Source organism: Suncus etruscus, chromosome 3 (genome assembly GCF_024139225.1).
Source record: "Suncus etruscus isolate mSunEtr1 chromosome 3, mSunEtr1.pri.cur, whole genome shotgun sequence".
NCBI classification, from domain to species: domain Eukaryota; kingdom Metazoa; phylum Chordata; class Mammalia; order Eulipotyphla; family Soricidae; genus Suncus; species Suncus etruscus.
This window is the reverse complement of record NC_064850.1, coordinates 168,606,523-168,627,273: the sequence shown is the minus strand read 5'-3', so window position 1 is coordinate 168,627,273 and position 20,751 is coordinate 168,606,523. Positions and strand designations below refer to the sequence as shown.

Genomic DNA, 20,751 nt, shown 5'->3' with positions numbered 1-20,751 from the left:
CTGGTATTTACTCGAAGATTTAAGCATGAAAGCCACCTTTCCAAGGTAGCCACATGCAGGAGAAATAAAGATGCACAGAACACAATAAAGAGCACCAAAGAACAGCAGGAAACCCTTTGACTAAATATAAAAACTCTCAATTGACTGGCTAAAAAAAGAGGAGTGTCAGGCTAGTAGAAATGGCGAGAGTTATTATTTCTGCAGCAGTCAAATGATTTTTGTCGTTTCAAATATACCATACTCCATTCCAGTTAAATTTTCCTGTTGCTATAGTTCTAACCTATACAGATTTCCAATCCGGTCTTCCGATTACTTATTTAACAGTCTTGCTTTTGTCAGGCATTGGTCAGTATTCCTTTTGAGTAAGGTTCTTCTGGATCAGTACAAATGAAGAAATTAATGTCTGACAATAGTATATGAGTAGCCCAATTATGAACTGCATGAATATGGAGAATCTGCAAGTTCTTATGACAAACCCTCAAGGTGGTAGAGTTCTTCCAAACAATGCTACGAAAGTTTGGAATTTGCTCCCAACAATTCTCAGTCCACTAGGGATGTGAGTCTATGGGCCTTCATGGGATCTCTTTCTGGGAACTACAAAAGTGACACTCAGAAAGCTCAGATACTTTCAAGTATGTACCTCATAGTTAAGGTTCATTGAGGATTCCAATAAGAAATCAGGATTGGACACATGCCCCATACTATCTTGTCAATCTTTATCTTCCTTTAAAAAGTTCAAGTATTTTTTAATTGGGGAGGTGAGTCACACCCAACAGCACTCAGGTTACCCCTGGCTCTGAGCTTAGATATCGCTCTTGGCAGGCTCAGGGGACCCTGTGGGATGCCAGGTATCGAACCTGCATCTGTCTTGGGTTGGACACATTCAAGGCAAATGCCTCACCGCTGTGCAGTCATGCAATTGGTCTGCCCCTTTCCCCAAATTCAAATATTTTACTCACGTCCTTGAGCCACCTCTGCTGCCTCCTAAGTGCTTCCCCGGCCCAGTCATGCTGTCATTAGACTTTCTGGAAGATGTAAGGCATGTGAACAAGCGGTAGCTGTATTAGCAAACCTAAAATTTCTGCACTAATGATCTATTCTAGAAGGAGCTAACGGTGATAACTAGAAGTGAGAGTTCCATTGTGGTGGTGTTCATTGGCAGCATGAAACCTGCCAACCTCCCTTCCATAGAGGGGACCATCTTTTCCTTAAGAAATCTCATCAAAGGTCCAGAATTCGTGTGGAAGAAATTGTTTAGGATGGAACAAAGAGAGAGTCGGATAGTGTACTGAGTCTTTAAGATTCATGAAAAGCAAAACGGACATATCAAGTTTCTGACCAAAGGTGATAATGATGAGGTTGTTGACCGAGGCCTCTATGGGCAAGGACAGCATTGGCTTGAGAAGAAGGACTTTGTTGGACTTTCCTTATATTGGAATTGAGACTCTCCTCATGAACGACTCTCTGAAATGGAAGTGTTCTGTGCTCTTCCTGCAGTGGTTCTTTGTACTGGTCCACTGTGAGTGAGGATTTGCCTCTGACTAGGAAGAGGTGGTGCTTTTGTTTGTGACACTTAGAATAGAAACTTGTCTTTGCTTGGTGGGATGACAATCACTTGTTGGTATCTCTCTCCTTAGTTTATGCTTCCACGTCAGGAAGGGTGTGGGCAAGTGGATGCACCCCGTGTGTGCTCCAGGGGACTTTAGATCATAATTTTCATATGTTGTCATTGTCATACTGACATTTTTGTACATCAGTGGATATTTTTTTCTTTTTTGGGCCACATCCCGTGATGATCAGGGATTACTCCTGTCTTTGCACTGAGATATCGCTCCTGGCTTGGGGGACCATATGGGACCCTGGGAGAATTGAATAGTGGTTGGTCCTAGGTTATCGTTTGTGCCACCACTCTGGCCCCAGTCAGAGGATTTTTTATAAGTTTGGGACAGGGCGGAGTGATAGCACAGCAGTAGGGCATTTGCCTTGCATGTGGCCTACACAGGATGGACCCTGGTTCAATTTCTTGCATCACATATGGTCCCAGAGCCTGCCAGGAGTAATTACTGAGGATCTGACCTCCCACCCCTCAAAAAATAAAGGTTGAATCAAAGACCTCAGTGTTTGTATTTTGAAGCCAGGCTTCATTTCTAAAGAGCTTACGGAGACCGGCCTATGCTAAGGCAGTTTTGAGTCTTAACTTTTCTTGATTTCAAATAAAAGACTTTGCATATCAAAATAAAAGTTCAAGTATTTTGATAACTTTTGATTTCTTTTCTACTTAATGATCTTTTAAACTTCTTCATCTATGTAGGACACGGTTCACTATTAAATATAGAGTTTATGTAGGGTCCTGGGTTCTGAAGGAGAGGTGCCATTTTGTAAGGACCACAGTTGTAAGCCACATGTCAGGCTTTCAAGCCTATTTCCACTAATACCAACCCAAGGTACCTGGCCATATCAGGTAGCCTATCAGAAAAGGACACAAGAGAGCAATAGGAAAGTACTCTAGACAACAGCCAATCATGTTAAAGATCATCAAAAAGCTAGAACCCCCTAAATCCCCTTCCTCATAATCCTATTCATGACCTAGGTGGGACCATGATCAGTCAGTTTGAAACTGTTGGTAGACAGATTAAAGTTTTTTTCAACTTTAGTCCAATTGTGTGGTCTCTTCTTCCAAACCTGGACCTTAACAGTTTGCAAATATTTATTCCCAGTGATAGTTATCACTGTTTCTTTTTTTTTTTCTTTATTTTTAACACTACATCTGACTATGCTCAGTGTTTAAATTCAAGCTCTGCACTCAAGAATCACTAATGACAGTTCTCAAGGGATCTTAAAAATGCTGGGGTGTTAACCCTGTAAAGATGCCTACAAGAACTTGTCCTATATTATTTATTTACCCTCTATTTCTTTTTTAAAGCAGTTTCTCAATGAAATACATTTTCACGGCCAGGAATGTGACTGAGCAAGAGAACATTTTCTTCTTGCATATGTTAGGCTCTAGCCTAGATATTATATCAATGAAGTTGATTTTTTTTAAAAAATCTATGAAATATGTGCTTAACCCAAAGAATCTCCCCTTTTTTCTTTATCAGACATATAAAGACATATTTAAATGTATGTTAGTATACTTTAATATAGTGGTTAAATAATTTTAGTTTAGTTCATTTTGCTTCTGCTTTTTGAGTATGATTATCTATACATTATGAATGAATAAAATTATTCTGGCATCATTGCTGAAAGCCTGTTTTTCTATGTTAAATTTACATGATATCGATAAAACGGTTCTGATATTACTGAACTGCAAACCTAAAAGTGTTCAAAATAGCAGTGTCCATTTATGCCATATGCATTTAAGATGATAAAAATGACTGCAGTATTTTTATTACATTGCGGAGATTTATATTTATAAATTTACCTCTTTCTATGAAGGAGTTACATTTTTTCTTGGAGTATTTGCTGGAAGGTTGCTGATAATTTTTTTAACTTTATATGACTGAAATTGTTTTTAGTTCATTTTTATTTTTGAAAGATATATTCTTTTCTACTCTGGCTGCTTTAAATTTTCTTCTTTATTACTGGTTTTAAGCAATTTGATTACAATATGCCTTCAAGCAGTTTGCTTCAGATTTCTTTTTCATGAGGTTCATTGAGATTCTTGGATTAGTGGCTTTATAGTTTTCATCAAATTTAGAAAACTCAAGGCGATTATGTCATGAATTTTTTTCTGCTCACTCTTACCTTTTTGGTTGCGTGGAACAAACTCTAATTGCATATTTATATATATATATATATATATGTATATATAATGTATTGATTGAATTCCATAACTTTTTCCTTTATTTCTGTGAGACATTCATTTATTTATTTTCATGTTTATTTGGTCACTTTCATATCTCTGTTTAACTATTGAAGACTAGGAATGCAGTTGTAAAAGTTACTCTAATGATTTTCATACTTTTGTAATTGTATTATCTATGCCAGTCAGTTTCTATCAGCTTTGACATAATAAAAGAGAATATTAATCTTATAAATATGAAATGTGTTTATGTGTGAAGCAAAATAGTTTTTTTTTGAAAGAATTTAGAAAAATGAGAGGGGTGAGAAACAGAGAACACTTTTTTCTCCATAGTGAAAAAAAGCCTGGAATAGCTTTTAGAGCAAAGAAATCTATATAATTCTTCTAAATTGTCTTGAACTGAAGTTTCCTGAGTACATAAGGGTAAACAAACAACAGACAACAAACAAGACAAAACAAAACCGCAAGATAATCTGAGTTCCTGTGGGGAAAAGACAGAAATCTGATTGGTAGTTCCATATACTTATTCTGATATTTAGCTTCTGGAAGGCACCTTCTTTTCTGATGGATTCTTTGGTTCTTGCATCTCTATGCAGGGCAGGACAACTTCTTCTTCTTTTTCTTCTTCTTCTTCTTCTTCTTCTTCTTCTTCTTCTTCTTCTTCTTCTTCTTCTTCTTCTTCTTCTTCTTCTTCTTCTTCTTCTTCTTCTTTTCTCTTCTTCTTTTCTTCTTTTCTTCTCTTCTTCTCCTCATCCTTCTTCATCTTCTTCTCCTTCTCCTCCACTTCCTCCTCCTCCTCTGCCTCCTCCTCCTTCTTCTCCTCATCCTTCTTCATCTTCTTCTTCTTCTCCTCCACCTCCTCCTCCTTCTTCTTTTCTTTTTCTTCATCTTCTTCTTCCTCTCCTTCTCCTGTTCCTCCTCCTCCTTCTCCTTTTCTTCTTCTTCTTCTTCTTCTTCTTCTTCTTCTTCTTCTTCTTCTTCTTCTTCTTCTTCTTTCTTCTTCTTCTTTTCTTCTTCTTCTTCTCCTCATCCTTCATCATCATCTTCTTCTTCTTCTTCTTCTCCTTCTCCTCCACCTCCTCCTCCTTCTTTTCTTCTTCATCTTCTTCCTCTCGTTCTCCTCCTCCTGTTCCTCCTCCTTCTCCTTTTCTTCTTCTTTTTCTTCTTCTTCTCTTCTTTTCTTCTTCTTCTTTTCTTCTTTTCTTCTCTTCTTCTCCTCATCCTTCTTCATCTTCTTCATCTTTTCCTTCTCCTCCACTTCCTCCTCCTCCTCTGCCTCCTCCTCCTTCTTCTCCTCATCCTTCTTTATCTTCTTCTCCTCCACCTCCTCCTCCTTCTTTTCTTTTTCTTCATCTTCTTCTTCCTCTCCTCCTGTTCCTCCTCCTTCTTCTTTTCTTCTTCTTCTTCTTCTTCTTCTTCTTCTTCTTCTTCTTCTTCTTCTTCTTCTTCTTCTTCTCCTCATCCTTCATCATCATCTTCTTCTTCTCCTTCGCCTTCTCCTCCACCTCCTCCTCCTTCTTTTCTTCTTCCTCTCCTTCTCCTCCTCCTATTCCTCCTCCTTCTCCTTTTCTTCTTCTTCTTCTTCTTCTTCTTCTTCTTCTTCTTCTTCTTCTCCATCTTCTTATTCTCCTCCTCCTCCTTCTTCATCTTCTTTTTCTCTTCTTCTCGCCCTCCTCCTCCTTCTTCTTTTCTTCTTGTTTATTTTCCAAAAGCTCTTTACTAGCATTATCAGTAGCCTCTATCTATCTGAGGTCTGTCTTCTGTTAGTAACTTTATATTGACACAAGGATGCAGAATATGATATAATAGAGTGTAAGTTAAGTTAAAAGTTAAGTTACTATTAATGAAGCCTAGATAATGCTATCTTAGTTCCAGAGTTTTTAGAAGAAATGAGAAACCAAATATCTTAGATATGTTTAAAATATACTGGGTACGGGAGAAAAGGATTACCTGATGCAGAATGGGCATAGTAGTTCAAAAAATGATAGCACACGCATAAACCCTTGTTCCTTCTTTTGTGTGTTGAGTAGTCAGCTGTAAAATAGGTGGTTAGTTTCAGCTTTTACAGGCCACCTGTAAAGACATATGTACAGCTAACAGCTGTTAGTGGAAAATGACAAGAAATATTCAAATGGACTCATCACAAAGGGTTGTGGACACAGGCAATTGGAAATGACTAAATCTAAGATAAAGTAAAAATGATTGAGAGACAGAGAATGAGAAAGAGAGAAAAGATAGAGAATAAAACAAAAGTAATACTAAGAGTGGTTTCAAGTCTTCCGTGGGTAGTTTGATTGACTCTCTGTCAGAGACTACTCCCTGGATAATGTAGATGGAACAGATTTTATCCAGGACAGATACATTTATGTAGGAATTCTATTACATTTCCAGCAGTGGGTGCTTAAGATAACTTGGTAAGGTCCTTGCCATTTAGGCAGTAATTGATGGGAAATGGAAAACAGTTTTCCAGATTTTTAGTAAGACTCAACTATCAGACTGATTCTTTTTCCTTTTTTGGGTTAAACCAGAAATGCTCAGGGGTTACTCCTAGCTCTGCACTCAAGAATTACTCCCGGAGGGATGGGGATGGGGGCATATAGGATGCCTAGACTAGAATCTATCCAGTTCAGTAGCAAGCAAGCAAAGTGTACTAGCCACTTTTCTAAATTTCAGGTCCTCTCAGGCTAATTTTTGGTTGGGTTAATTCTCTTATGGGTAAAACAAACCTCATTTTCATATTCTTGAATTGCCTGTTGCAACTGTACTAAATTATTGATATGCTTAGTTAATTTTAAACTCTCTGAATCCAATAAGAAACATATTGTTATGTTAAAAAGAGATCATCATATTAAAAAAAAACTCTTAGGAGCTAAGGGAATGTTTTGCATTAGGAGCTTTCTGTACCAGAGAATGCTATAGACAAAAGTGAGACCCAAAATTCAGACGTTTCTTTACATAATTTCCGTGCTCTCTCTCTCTCTCTCTCTCTCTCTCTCTCTCTCTCTCTCTATATATATATATATATATATATATATATATATTTAATGTCATTTTGATATTTTTATTTAAACACCTTGGTTACAAACATGATTGTGGTTGTGTTTCAGTCATATAAGAGGACACCCCCATCACCTGTGCAACATTCCCACCACCATGTCCCAAATATCCCTCCTCGCCTCCCCACCCTCACCTGTACTCTAGACAGGCTTTCTATTTCCCTCATACATTCTCATTGTTAGGATAGTTCGCAATGTAGTTATTTCTCTAACTAACCTCATCACTCTTTGTTGTGAGGTACATGAGGTTGGTTATAACATCCAGCCCTCCTCTCTTTTGTCTCTCAAAATTGTTGAGAAATCTTTCATTTTTCTTAGAACCCATAGATGAGTGAGACCATTCTGCATCTCTCTCTCTCTCTCTCTCTCTGACTTATTTCACTCAGCATAATAGATTGCATGTACATCCATGTATAGGAAAATTTCATGACTTCATCTCTCCTGATGGCTGCATAATATTCCATTGTGTATATGTACCAGTTTCTTTAGCCATTCATCTTTTGTGTGCTATATTTTTAAAGTAGGTAATATTTTTTACTTTAATTTGTGTCTACTGTTCTTGAATTGAATGTCAGAAACTATAAAATTTGCTTGATTGAGTGTTGGGTATTTTGGGATTCATTTAATGTTTTGGGGGAGGTTTATTCTGGCATACCATATTATTCTTTAAAGTGTCAATTCTCAATTAGAGAATTTTTAAAGTGTCAAGTCTCAATTATATCATTTTATAGATCATTAAACTATTTTATAAATAGTTTGTAAAACTATTTAGAACAAAGAACAAAGGCTGTGTGTGGATAATTATTTTAATCTGTGGAGGCAAATACTTCTTTAGTACTCTGCTTAATGTCAATGAATTATATGTTTTCTCCAAATGTTGTACTTCCATTATCCTCCATTAAGTGGTTGAATTTAACCTAGTTTTCTCTAACTCTTACACTTTATGTTTGCTTTCATCTGAGGTACTTTTCTGTATGTCTATATCGTATTAATTCTCTGTTGTGTTATTAAGAGGAACTTTCTCCAAATTGCCAGCATCCTTTATTGAAAAGAACATACAATATGAACTATACAATTGATGAATACAGCGATTCATATAGATGTTTTAAGCTATACCCTGAAACTCTATAGATGAAAACAGATGATAAATCAGTTTTGCCTTTGTCTTCTTAAAATCAGTGTTTCATCACAAATGTAGATGTACACAAAACTTCCTGGTGCCACACACACAATAAAAACACCTATAAGTAGTCAGAGAATAAGAGGAGAGATAGGGTTACTTTACTTCCATATGAAGCAGGCAGGGAGACTGATAGAACAGGGGCCCTCCATGGTAATGAATCTTTGGATGCTATAAAAACAAGAGACTGGGTTTGGAAGAGTTAGTCAGTGATAAGATTTTTACACTGCAGATTTAGAAAACACTGGTCCTATATCAAGAGACACTCCAGCAGGGACTAAAGCCAGGAATTATCAAAGACCATCAACTACATCAACCTTTTCTCCTGACAAACAACCCTAAAAACAGGACTCTTGGGGCTGAAGTGATATCACAGCATTAGGACATTTACCTTGCATGTGGCTGACCCATGATCGAGCCAGGTTCAATCCTTGGCATCCCATATGGTCCCCAGAGCCTACCAGGAGTGATTTCTGAGCACAGAGCCAGTAGTAAGCCTGAGCACCACCGGGTCTGCCCTGCCCCCCCCCCAAAAAAAAACAGGACTCTTGCCTAGGTAGAAAGCCCTACATAGAGCAGATTAGCAAAAGCCTATGAAAATCAACTTAGAACCAAGAGGCGCATACATGCATTGCTTGGTTCATGGTGCCTGAAAACATGACACCCTCATCTCCCCTTTGAGATGCGTACTTTCATATGTTCTTGCTGAGTCATCTACCTGCACGCTTTCCACCTTTGGAGAAGGCTATATATTTCCTTGAGCATGTTATTCTCTTTTATCTCTCATATGTTCACTTTTCTGCTCATCTCCTCCTGAAATTCTTTTCTGTGAGGGAAGATGATAAACTTGAAAGTCATGGGTCAGATCTAGCACGGATGTGGCTTTCCTTGCCAGAGCGAGGCCCAGGATCCGAGGTAGTCTGGTCCACTTCCAGAAGTGGCAGATGTGGGTCCAGAAAATGTGGCAGGTTCACTTCTCCAAGCCAGTCTCTCTCTTCTTACTGCATGTAACTCACCTGGGAAAACCCACTGCCATCATTTGTTCTCAAAAATACTTTCTGTGAATGTTGAACATATTCATTGAATTTAATATATATTCTGTTTTTAATTTTTTTTCTTGAATAAATCCAAATTAGTTCCCAATACATCTTGGGAAGAAACAGAATCTCAAATTATTCACCCTACCTGACATTAAAGTGTATCATAAATTAGTTTGGATTAAACATGAAAAACTAAATTTCAGAGGAAAATAATTATGCTAACATGTTTTAATTCTCTGAATTTATAAATATTAGAGGATCAAAATGAGAGTGTTTCAGTAAATTTATTTGTAATATTAAATGTCTATGATATAAAATTTAGCTTCTTTAACTCATAATAACTTTCTTCTACATTTTTGTCATTATATCACACGGAATATTTAGAACTGTAATTATAAAGTTGCCCTGATGCTATTAAATAATGTACCTATTTTCAAGAAGTCTGACAACAGACGAATGGCTGAATCAAGAATCTAATGTTCAATGTTCAATGATTGTTTACCATATATTTAAAGAATTTTTCTAGAAATATTTTTCTCTGACTTAGTTTAGGTTCATCCTAACAGTGTTAAGTGTACTCAATTTCTATCAAATTGTTTGACTACTTTCTCTTATTCTTTGTGTTCTGATCTTCCTTTTTTTGTTGGGGAGGGGATAAAGACAGGAGAAAAGATGAGTGAAACTGTTTATTCCACACCTTGATATATACATTTCCATTAAAATATAGTGTACATTCAATTTCCCAAAATTGCTCTATTCTTTCTGCTACAATACTTCCATAAGAATAGGTTAGATCTTTGAGGGTATTATAACTTTGCACCTTAGGCTTAGAGCTAAAATTTCCTTCTCTAGGGAACTACAGTGTTTTGTAATATTTTGTTTACATATTCTACATCTTGTGGGGCTAAGGTCCCCAATGTAATGGTGGGTAGTCCTCACCCTGGAGATGCCTAGAATGCAGAATGTAGGGCAAAAATCAAACTCAGTGTTTTGCAAAAGATTCTATTTTTTTGAACTATCCGTGTAAATTTTTTTCTTTTATTTTTTCCCTTTTACTTAGAAGAAACTTTAAATAATCTAGTATTAAATAAATGTCTTTTTTCTCTCTCTAAAAAAATATGAGGCCAAATTATGATAAAATATATTTCAGAATGGAGAAAGTAATAAAATTTTAAAATAAATGGATAGACAAATAAGATAGACATATTAAGTTATTAAATAATAAAATGTTTCCATAAAAATGAGAATAATAGGGAGATTAAGTTACATAAAACTCTGTTTCACATCTTCTCACGATTATATATATATATTTAAAATTGTTAACAAAAGGAGCTAGAGTTACAATATATTGAGTAGCATAATGGCCTTGCATGAAATCCTCCTGGGTTTATCTCCTGTCACTCCACATGTTTCCCTGAGCCACACAAGAAGTGATCCCTGAGTGAAGTGACAGGAGTAAGTCCTGAGTATTGATATCAGTGGCCCAAACACAAACAAAACACTCTAAGTTAGTTAGAGTATAGATCAACCAACTTCCCAGGTTTGGAAATTCGATATTTATATTTTATAATAAATGAATAACATATGTAGTTACTATTAATACTTTTAGATTCAATTGACCTTTTCTGCAGTCCATTTCAAAAAGCACAGATGATTCTAAATTAAGTTTTTTATCCTAAAATGTTTGCATCTTAGTTGGAAAACATGATTTCATTTTTTCTTTATTATATGTGTGTGTGATCCCATTTTACATTTGTTAAGATCTCATGAATGTATATATATTTTCTACATATATTATCATAACAAATTACATATGTACCAATGAGGGTTAATGTAATAATTTCTTAATACGATTTCTAGAGAAGAACATATTTGTTTTTATATTTCTAATGGATTCAGTTTAGGTTAGAATCGTATTCAGTCAAAGAATTATCCATACTGCCTATGTGTTTTTCAGACAATATAGACTATTGGGGAAAATATTTTGCTTTCATTTCTTTTGTATAACAGCTCCGAGTCTCCACCAAAGTGAATTCAATTCAACTTCTGAATGGAACATAGCCTGAGAAGAGTTATAAACCTGGATTCCTATTCCTATTTTTTCCACTAAATAACTGCATTGTCTTGGGTAAATCATTTTCAAACCTTTCTACAAAATGAGCTCATTAAATCAGATTATCTCTAAGGTGTCTTTTGCTTCTTCAGTGGTATAATTTTCACTGTAAATATTAGGTAGTAACAGTAGAGTCCTATGGCATATTCATAAGTTTCATCTCTTTTCCTGAAAGCCTAAAAATATTCATCAGTCTACTCTAATATCAAAACCCTGAATATTTAGAAGGTTGTTATGGATAAATAGCCCCAAACTAGTAAGCTTATTTGAAACTCTGGAAACTACTAGTACTGAACCCCTTGGGTTTGCAAAATTGGGCAGTAAATTGTATGACAAGGGGTTTTCTCCTGAGATTTCTTGTGTTTGCTGCTTCTGGCAGGTTGGAATTAGAGTGAGAAAAGCCAGTTTTGTGATACCTTGTTACCGCTGCTCCCAGGTGGAGTTCAGAAGTGTAGACACAATGACAAAGGTGATGAAAACATAATAACAACAAAAGAAGAATTTAATCAAATTTTATCGGCTCTCTAAAAGCTTGCAGTTCTAACTCCACCGGTGCCTTTATTTATTTGGATATTGCATTTGTAAAATGGACTCTCCCCCTGGGGAGGAAGGGAAGTTATGTAATTACCAGTTGAAAATGACTACATTTTACCAGTGAGGCAAAAGACAATCTTCGGGACTAAGTGCAGGCAAAATATAACATTAAGGGTGTGTGTGGCTCTTTTTGATAAAATCCTGAATATCAGATATCACAAATACCTATAACATTTCTAAATCAATATACCACACTAATTAGTGACATTTTTACTCGATTTCCCTAATTAAGTTTGTCCAAATCCCTCGTGTATGGTCATGTAAAGTTTTATTGAACTGCTCATTTATTTTCCATGACTAGATAAAGTACAAATAGCTCCCTTCCAAGAGCTTTGGCTTTGTGTGTTTTAGTGGTTGACAAAGAAAAAGTGTCCATTCCTTATGTAATGCTATTATATCTATGTAATATCTTTATTTTTATTTATTTATTGGGTGGGTCACACTCAGCAGCGCTCCGGGGTTCCTCCTGGCTCCAGGCTCAGAAATCGCTCCTGGCAGGCTCGAGGGACCCTATGGGATGCCGGGATTCGAACCAATGACCTTCTGCATGAAAGGCAAGCGCTCTACCTCCATGCGACCTCTAGGGCCCTGGTCTATGTTTTATCTTGACCAAAGTCAAAGGCACTGACTCTTAGAGCTAGGTCCTAAATGCTTCTTTATTTTCAAACCGAGGCTTCTTCTCAGCCTTATTACCAAGAACTTTGGGCTGAGTAGGATGATCTCAACATTACCTGGCCTCAGCTTGCTGGACTATACACTTCTAACACCAGTCCCCTGGCTGTGTGCGTTATGTACGTCGAAATCTTTCCTGACATTCACATCTATAACTTGCACGGAGCTTGTTTGGTTGCAAAATTCAACCTTCATTTTTGTCCTTTACTGGATGATAGCTTCTATTTTTTCTCCAGCATCTAATTAGCACTCCTTTCTTTCACTCTCGTCTCCCTATTGATTCCGGTGTCACACTGTACATTGGCATTGATATCTTTGTAATTATTACCATCGCCATCATTTTTGCCACTTTGCCACTGCATTTGCAAAACATGCCTTATTTTATATTAATTTCAATCATTGTGTTTGTGAAAACGTTACACTGTCACTTACTACTCTTTTGGATATATTTTTTCTCAGTTTCACTTGTGCATTTTCTCTAACAAAAACACACCAAATGGTTGAGAGCTGAGGCTGTTTCCCATCTTATATTTAACTTATAATTAGGTTTTTGTAAGAAAATAAATATTTGAGATTTTTGTCTGAGAAAATGCAAAATGGTATACCAATTCAAATAAGTTTTTTTTAAATAAGTAACTCAATGTATTGTAGTCTAATAGAGCTCGTTGTCCATGTTAATGGAAATTAAGCATAATGAAATTAAATGCCATTGCTATTGTTTTCATAACTTCATATAGCTATTTTGGGTTTTAATAGATGAAAAGTTTTATTTAAAGATTTACTGGTAGGGAACATTTTTTTTCTTTTTTTTTTAATTTTTGGGTCACTCCTGGCAGCGCTCAGGGGTCACTCCTGTCTCAACGCTAAGAAATCGCTCCTGGCAGGCTCGGGGGACCGAATGGGATGCCAGGATTCGAACCACCAACCATCTGCATGCAAGGCACATATCATACCACCATACTATATCTCCTGGAAATAAATTTTTGACATATTAATGTGTGATCAGAAAGTCCAAATCCCGCAATATGAGAAAAATAGTATCTGTTTACACATGACCCTTTATATTAATGTTTATAACAAATTAAAATTGTCAGAACCGGAGAGGTGGCACTAGAGGTAAGGTGTCTGCTTTGCAAACGCTAGCCAAGGAAGGACCGCGACCGCGGTTCGATCCCCCGGCATACCATATGGTCCCCCCAAGCAAGGAGTAATTTCTGAGTGCTGAGCCAGGAGTACCCCCTGAGCATCAAAAGGGTGTGGCCCAAAAAGAACTAAAAAAAATTGTCTCAAACTGGAAGCATAAAACTATCATTATGTTTGAAAATAAAATTATTACATTGTTTATAGAAAAATAGGTACATTGAATTTTTCACTAAGATAACATTATTCATCAAAATAAGACTGTTTATATCTTTTATTTGTGCATATCAAAAGCACTATAAGTAAATTAATTAAGCTATTATTTAATTTAAATGCCACATTTATAGGTTTGTGAAAAATAAATTAAACTTACAGAAACATTTAATAGTTTCATGATTAGATATAAACTCTTTACAAAGGGGAAACAAAACTCTTATATTGATGGAACTATGTAATATCTTTATTATGAAGGTATTTTATTATGTCATGGTCTTATGAAAACTCACAAGTTTACAAATGTATTTTAAAATTTGTATTTCAAAAATATAGGTGAACTAATTTAAGTTATATTGTGTTTATCATCCAAGTGTATCAGTTAGTACAATCAAGTGAATTAATTTGCTTTTTTATTTGTTTAGTTTTGTTTGTTTTTGGGCCACACCAGGTGACTCTCAGGGGTTTCTACTGACTGTGCACTTAGGAATCACTCCTGACTTGGAAGACCATATGGTATGCTGGGAATTAAACCAGGTCCATCCTGGATTGGCTGCGTGCAAGGCAAAAACTTCTGCTGTGCTATCGCTCAGCTTGGCAGCCTAATCTTTTTTAATTGCAAAAACTCAAGAAGATGCACTCTTCAAAAATTTTAAAAATCATGTTATTATATTAACTTTAAAAAGAAAATATTGTGTTATAGTTGTTTTTCCATTTGTGTGTCAAGAAAAATAAATTTGTGTGATTGTAAACATTACAGTTTTGTTCTTTGGGGGCCAAACTTGAAATATGTAATATTTATATAAACATTCTTAGGAAATTGAAAACAAATTTGTCTAGTTTTTTTCTTTCTTGAAAATAGAACTTCTCTACCATATTTATTTATTTATTTTTGGTTTGGGGCCACACCCATTGATGCTCAAGGGTTACTCGTGTCTCTGAGCACAGAAATTGCTCCTGGCAGTTTTGGGGGACCACCTGGGATGCCGGGACTCAAACGTGGGTCCATTCCTGGTAGGCCAAATGCAGACCAAATCCCTACTGTTATGCTTTCACTCCAGCTCCTAACTCTATCATATTTAGGTAAGTACAAGTTAGTTTGTTTTGGTGCTTTTATAGTATCTATATTTTGTAAATGAGGAAGCATATCTCAGATGAATTCACTGATTTATCACAGGAGCTAAACTCTTAAATGTCATAGATTTAGAGTAAGTGGCAATATTGAAAATTAAGAAATCATATCCTAATTTTTTAAATTGGATTCATAAACTGCTCCATACCATTAAGTACTGAGTAGCATATAATTGTGACACTTTATTTATAACATCAATAATATGCTAAATATACATCATTCATAGAGTAATATAATTGCAATATAATTTTATTTTATTCTTTTTAGTACATTTGATTGTATTCTCATAAATCAATTCAAATCCTTTACAATAGTGTAAATATCTATTTGCATTTTTGTTACTTACCAAGTAATTATAAGATTTTAAATTTGAGTTTATTGATAGTCTGTAATATTTTAAGTTCAAAGAAAAACACTTGAAATGCACAGTTCTTTTTCCTTTTTTTCCACATTTGGTTCTTCTCAGGGACCTTTCTCTGTGCTCGAGGATTTGACTTCTGGGTTACTCAGGGAACCATATGGTTTGCCAGGGATGAAGTCTGGGTAGGCTATGTGCAAGGCACATATCTACAGTAACATTTTTCTGAGGTTAAAAATGAGCAGTTCTTATCCATAAAGATATGATGATTTAAGTAAATAATGAACTCTTACACAGAGTAGAAAGGGCCCTATTACAGAAAAATTCTTATTCATGCTATAATCCAGAATAGTGCATGAATATATTTAGAGAATAGATATATTTGGATTTCACAAAATAAAGTAATTTAAGATTGATATTGAGATGTGATCAAAGAGGATAAAATAATCTAGCATATTTTATAAACTTCTCTATTTCATAAAACAACCTAGCTATAACATGCATATTATATTGCTACTGGTTATTTATTTTAATAAATTTTAACTATAATAAATAATACTGCAATGAACAACTTTCTACATATAATTTTGATTCATTCTTTTCATTTCTTTTCTTTTTTTTTTTTTAGTGTCAGATCTGGCAGTTCACTGAGATAAGATATCACTCCTGGCAGAGTGCTCAACCTTCTGTGGTATTTCTCCAACTCTTCTGCATATAATTTCTAATATTATTTTCAATGATCTCCTTAGAATATCAACCTGTTTGTAATATAACCCTAAATTGCTTCTTCTTTAAAATTGAATAGGATGTATAAATTACCTTTTGTGAACATTAATTATATGATGAAAAATGTAAAAGAGAAGAAACAGCACATTTGGGGCATAGCAGACATGTTGAAAGAGAAGCACTTTAGTCATACAAATCATAAAATCTTAGAGCATAATTTTTTATAGTTTGGAAAAAGAAGTAAGCTGTGTTGAACATAGTATTTGAAATAAGTGGTAATATGAATGTCCTTTAATGGGGTTTTAGATTTATTCATTGGTTTTTGACAAGATCTAGCCTTTAGGAAAGATTTACCACTGGTATATTTTATTTCTCTTGATATTTATGAACATTACACAGCAACCTACTGCTGACCCAGCCCTTGATCTTGCACATTCATTATCTCTTGGTAACATAGGTAGTGCTTTCACTTGAGCCATAGATATAATGGGAGAACTTGAAATGAGATTTCTTCCCAAAATGAGTTCCAACAAGTCCTCAGTCACTTAGTAGTGTCATACAGAAGGGACTCTGACAAGCAGCTCTGTCAACGTGAACAAAGAGTTTTAGATCAAGCCTAGGAATATAACTGTCAAAAATTACAACCTCGTAGTTGACATAAATGTTGACAGCACCATTTTCACTGATAGTGGTATCAGAGCAGATTATGATTCACAAAGGACTGTCCAACAAGTAATGATTTAGATGAAATACTTCCAAATAAGTGAAGAGGAAGGAAAGAAGCAAAATATAAAGACCTCAGGTTATAAAATATGAGTTAGACAATATCATACTTTGGCTGTAGACATCTTTCCTCTTTTATAATGTGGTCCTGCCTATATGAACATAGCTTAACTTTGGTAAAGGAAATTCAGACTTTTCTTTTCTTTTCTTTTCATCTATTTTCTAATTTAACCATCTGATATATGTAAATTATGAAGTTTCATACATGATGACGTATAATTATAAGGCTGATAAACATCTTTCACGGATAATAGAATATTAATCAGAGATCAAGAATATGTTGGAATATAAAAGGATACTGAAGTAAAGAACGGTTTGTGACTAGGGATAAATGTCTTTTTTCCACATGTAGAGATACTACTAAGTTATCCATGCAATTTTCAACATTTCCCATTTGCGATTTAGTTGAATGTGTCCAATTCTGCTGAATCCAGAAACAAATTTTATACTAAGACACTAAGCAGTATCTGTGCGCAACCTAAAATGATTTCAATAATTTTCGAGATCACTATGATATTTTAAACATATACAAATCTTCAATACTTTTCTCTTGTTTCCCTCATACATTGGGGCAGAAAATTAAAACATGTGGGTGCTGAGCATGTACCATAGTACTTGAATTAAGAGGACTTAAATTACTTTGTGGAAAAAAAAATCTCTGAATAAAATTTTACTTACTCATGGGGCCAGAATGGTGGCGCTGGAGGTAAGGCGTCTGTCTTGCAAGCGCTAGCCTAGGACAGAATGCAAACCCCCGTTGTCCCATATGGTCCCCCCAAGCCAGGAGCGATTTCTGAGGGCATAGTCAGGAGTAACCCTGAGCGCAAATGGTTGTGACCCCCCCCAAAACCAAACAAACAAAAGAAAAACTTTACTTTTTGTAAGTAAGTTCTATTCTATTTACATTAAAATAAATTCATATTAGTGTTAATACAAAATGATTTAAAAATCATGATGCATTTATGTATTCATTCTAAGTACCTTTGGGAAACCATAAAGTTAAATGAGACAAAATCTAAAAATATATTTTATTTTTTTATTTCATCACCCCAAAATAACAAAGGTATTTATGATCATGTTTAGGCATATAATGTTTCAACATTGATATTTTTAGCAGTGTCCATTTCCTTAAATCAATCTCCCAATTTCTAAATGCATTTTTATATTTTCTAATAAAGAATTAAATTATATGATTTTCTATTCTATTGTGCAATTGGCAATATTATGAAAAGATGAAGACAGAATGGTTCACAAAAAAAGGATGAAAACAATATTTTTCAGACTTCTTATAAAAATTTTGTGATGGAGAGAAGAGTTAGTGCTTCTTTTTTTTTTTTTTGTCACACACAGCAGTGCTCAGGGGCTACTCTCAGAAATCACTCCTGGCAGTCTTGGGGAACCACATGGGATACTGGGATTCGAACCATCATTCTTATGCATGCAAGGCAAACGCCTTACATGCTATCTCTCTGGCCCGAGAGGCAATACTTTTAATAAAATCCTTTGTTTGCATTCAGCCAACCTAGGTTTAATCTCTGGCATGTCCCAGGCACAATAAGTGGGTCTCTGAGTACTGCCAGGAATTAGACCTCAACACAGAAACTGTAGTAATACCTGAGTACAGTCAGGCATGGCTCCCAAACAGACAAACAAAAAATGTTATAATAAAAAGTTCCAACCTGGGCCCGGAGAGATAGCACAGCGGTGTTTGCCTTGCAAGCAGCCTACCCAGGACCTAAGGTGGTTGGTTCGAATCCCAGGGTCCCATAGGGTCCCCCGTGCCTGCCAGGAGCTATTTCTGAGCAGACAGCCAGGAGTGACCCCTGAGCACCGCTGAGTGTGGCCCAAAAACAAAACAAACAAACAAACAAACAAAATTCCAACCCTCCACTATCATGTTAAATAAAATAAGAGAACAAATTCAAGATAATCTCAATTATCTGTGGGAAAAAACAGTTTCATAGAATATGTCAAACAATGACAAATCCCTGATCTTGAATTGTAAAACTGGTCAACAAATTGTGGGGGGAATAGATGGAAAAGAAGATCAGCTCAGAAAGGACATAGTAGAGAGGTGTAGGATCATAGGTCCTTTATTATTTTTATATCAACATTATTGACTTTTAAATCAGTAACTTTTATATCAACATCATAAAGTTAAACACATTGTAACCAAATTACCTAAACTGTAACAACATTTAGTACATTCTCAAAATAAAAAGAGCTTTTATTTGACTCTGTCCACATATTTATCAGCTTTGCCTGGTTCTGTGTAGAAGACTTTGTTTTCACCATCTTATCCCATTTAAGGACATCATTGAATATATTTATTTTATTTCTTGGAAATATTTTTGAAAAAACCAATAAATAAACAAAACACAAGTGAACTATGTTAAAGATTCAATCTCATTTATTATTTATTTATTGCATTTACTTTTTTAGTAAATGCTTTCTGTAATTTCTTACAAAATGAAACATACTGATAATAAAATTATAAAATTTTAGACAAAAATAATGACTGCTGATTGTATATAGAAATATATTATTTAATTTTAAATTATTTAATGTATTTAAACCATACCAATTTGGTAGAGTTGTAGTGATTTGTTTGGTTTTACTGAGCGAGCATAGTCAGCACAATAATGCTTATCTGATTCTACTTTGAGGGCCTAAGGAGAAGAGAAAATGTACTGAGGAAGGCAAGATGGAGATCTGAGTTGCTAATGTATCCAGAAAACTTCTAACTGTTAAATGGTACAATAATAGCAATATTAATCTATTAATATTCATATTTTTCAGAAATTACTTTGAGTGATTTAGATTGATCTAATATTTCAAACCTATGTTTCATTTGAAAAAGTAGAGTGGCTAAGGCATTTTTGCCTTGAGTTTGTAATTAAAGTAACCCAAGCAATATATACAAATATTTCCTCCAGAAATAAATACTGCTTATAAAGCACAATTCAGGTCCTTTTGCTGATTATCACAACCTATTTTGTCTCAATTCAGTGAACTAGAAAAATATATATAAGAAATGAAAGTTAAAGTCATTGGTGCTATTATAATAAAATAATGAATTTGTGCATATCAATGCAAATTTCATGTGACAGATAAATTTTGGAAATTCTGGCAATTTAAGAATAATTTCTCAGACCTTGTTCCTTGGCTAGAGGAAATAAATTATCCCATTCTCCATAGGCCATGGGGAAGTCAACTCTTAGACATTCACTTTTCAAAACTTAAATGTGGGCTAGAGAGATATTACAGCAAGTAGTGCATTTGCCTTGGATGCAGTCAATCAGAGTTTAATCACTGGCACCACATATATTCACCAAGTACCATGAGGACTGACCTCTTCTTCATGAAACAGAGCCAAAATAAGCCCTGAACCTTAGCTGGAGTAGCCACCCAACAAAATCTAAATAAAGTGAAACTCCCATTTTCTAAGGAGAATATTAGCTTGTTTGTAGTAGTTGTACCACTGGAAGGAGTTGATCATAGAAACCAGTGAGGAACTCTACCAAATAAAGTGCCTGGACTGACTGTGGATTGAAGTGGTTGAGATAGTCTTGTTGTAATAAACTTCAATTCTACATTCTTGTTTGTTTTAAGGCATGATCAGGATTGAAAGCATTTCTTAAGAAATGAGATTCTCAAAACTCAAACCTAGTTTTGCAAAATATATACAACAAAATATCAGCTAACTCTCACCACTTTTCTCCTCACTCATATAGGCTTTTGGGTTATTTGTTCATTTGCTTGCTCAATTCAAAAAACTCCTCTGTGCCTTAACTTTTCATACCTTTCATACTGACGGATCATTTGGAAAAACAAAACAGTTCTAGCCAGTCCTATCTTGGTGACCATGTTTCTCCAAGACTACAACAGAACACTTGATAGCCAAGAAAAGAAAGTCCAATATATTTCTTCAAGTGCTGCTTG

General features: G+C 35.1%; 1 pseudogene; it reads left to right on the top strand.

Annotated features, from left to right (window-relative positions):
- The first annotated feature begins 1,007 nt into the window (after positions 1 to 1,007).
- On the top strand, positions 1,008 to 1,527 carry LOC126004153 (signal peptidase complex catalytic subunit SEC11A-like; annotated as a pseudogene).
- Positions 1,528 to 20,751: the final 19,224 nt, after the last annotated feature.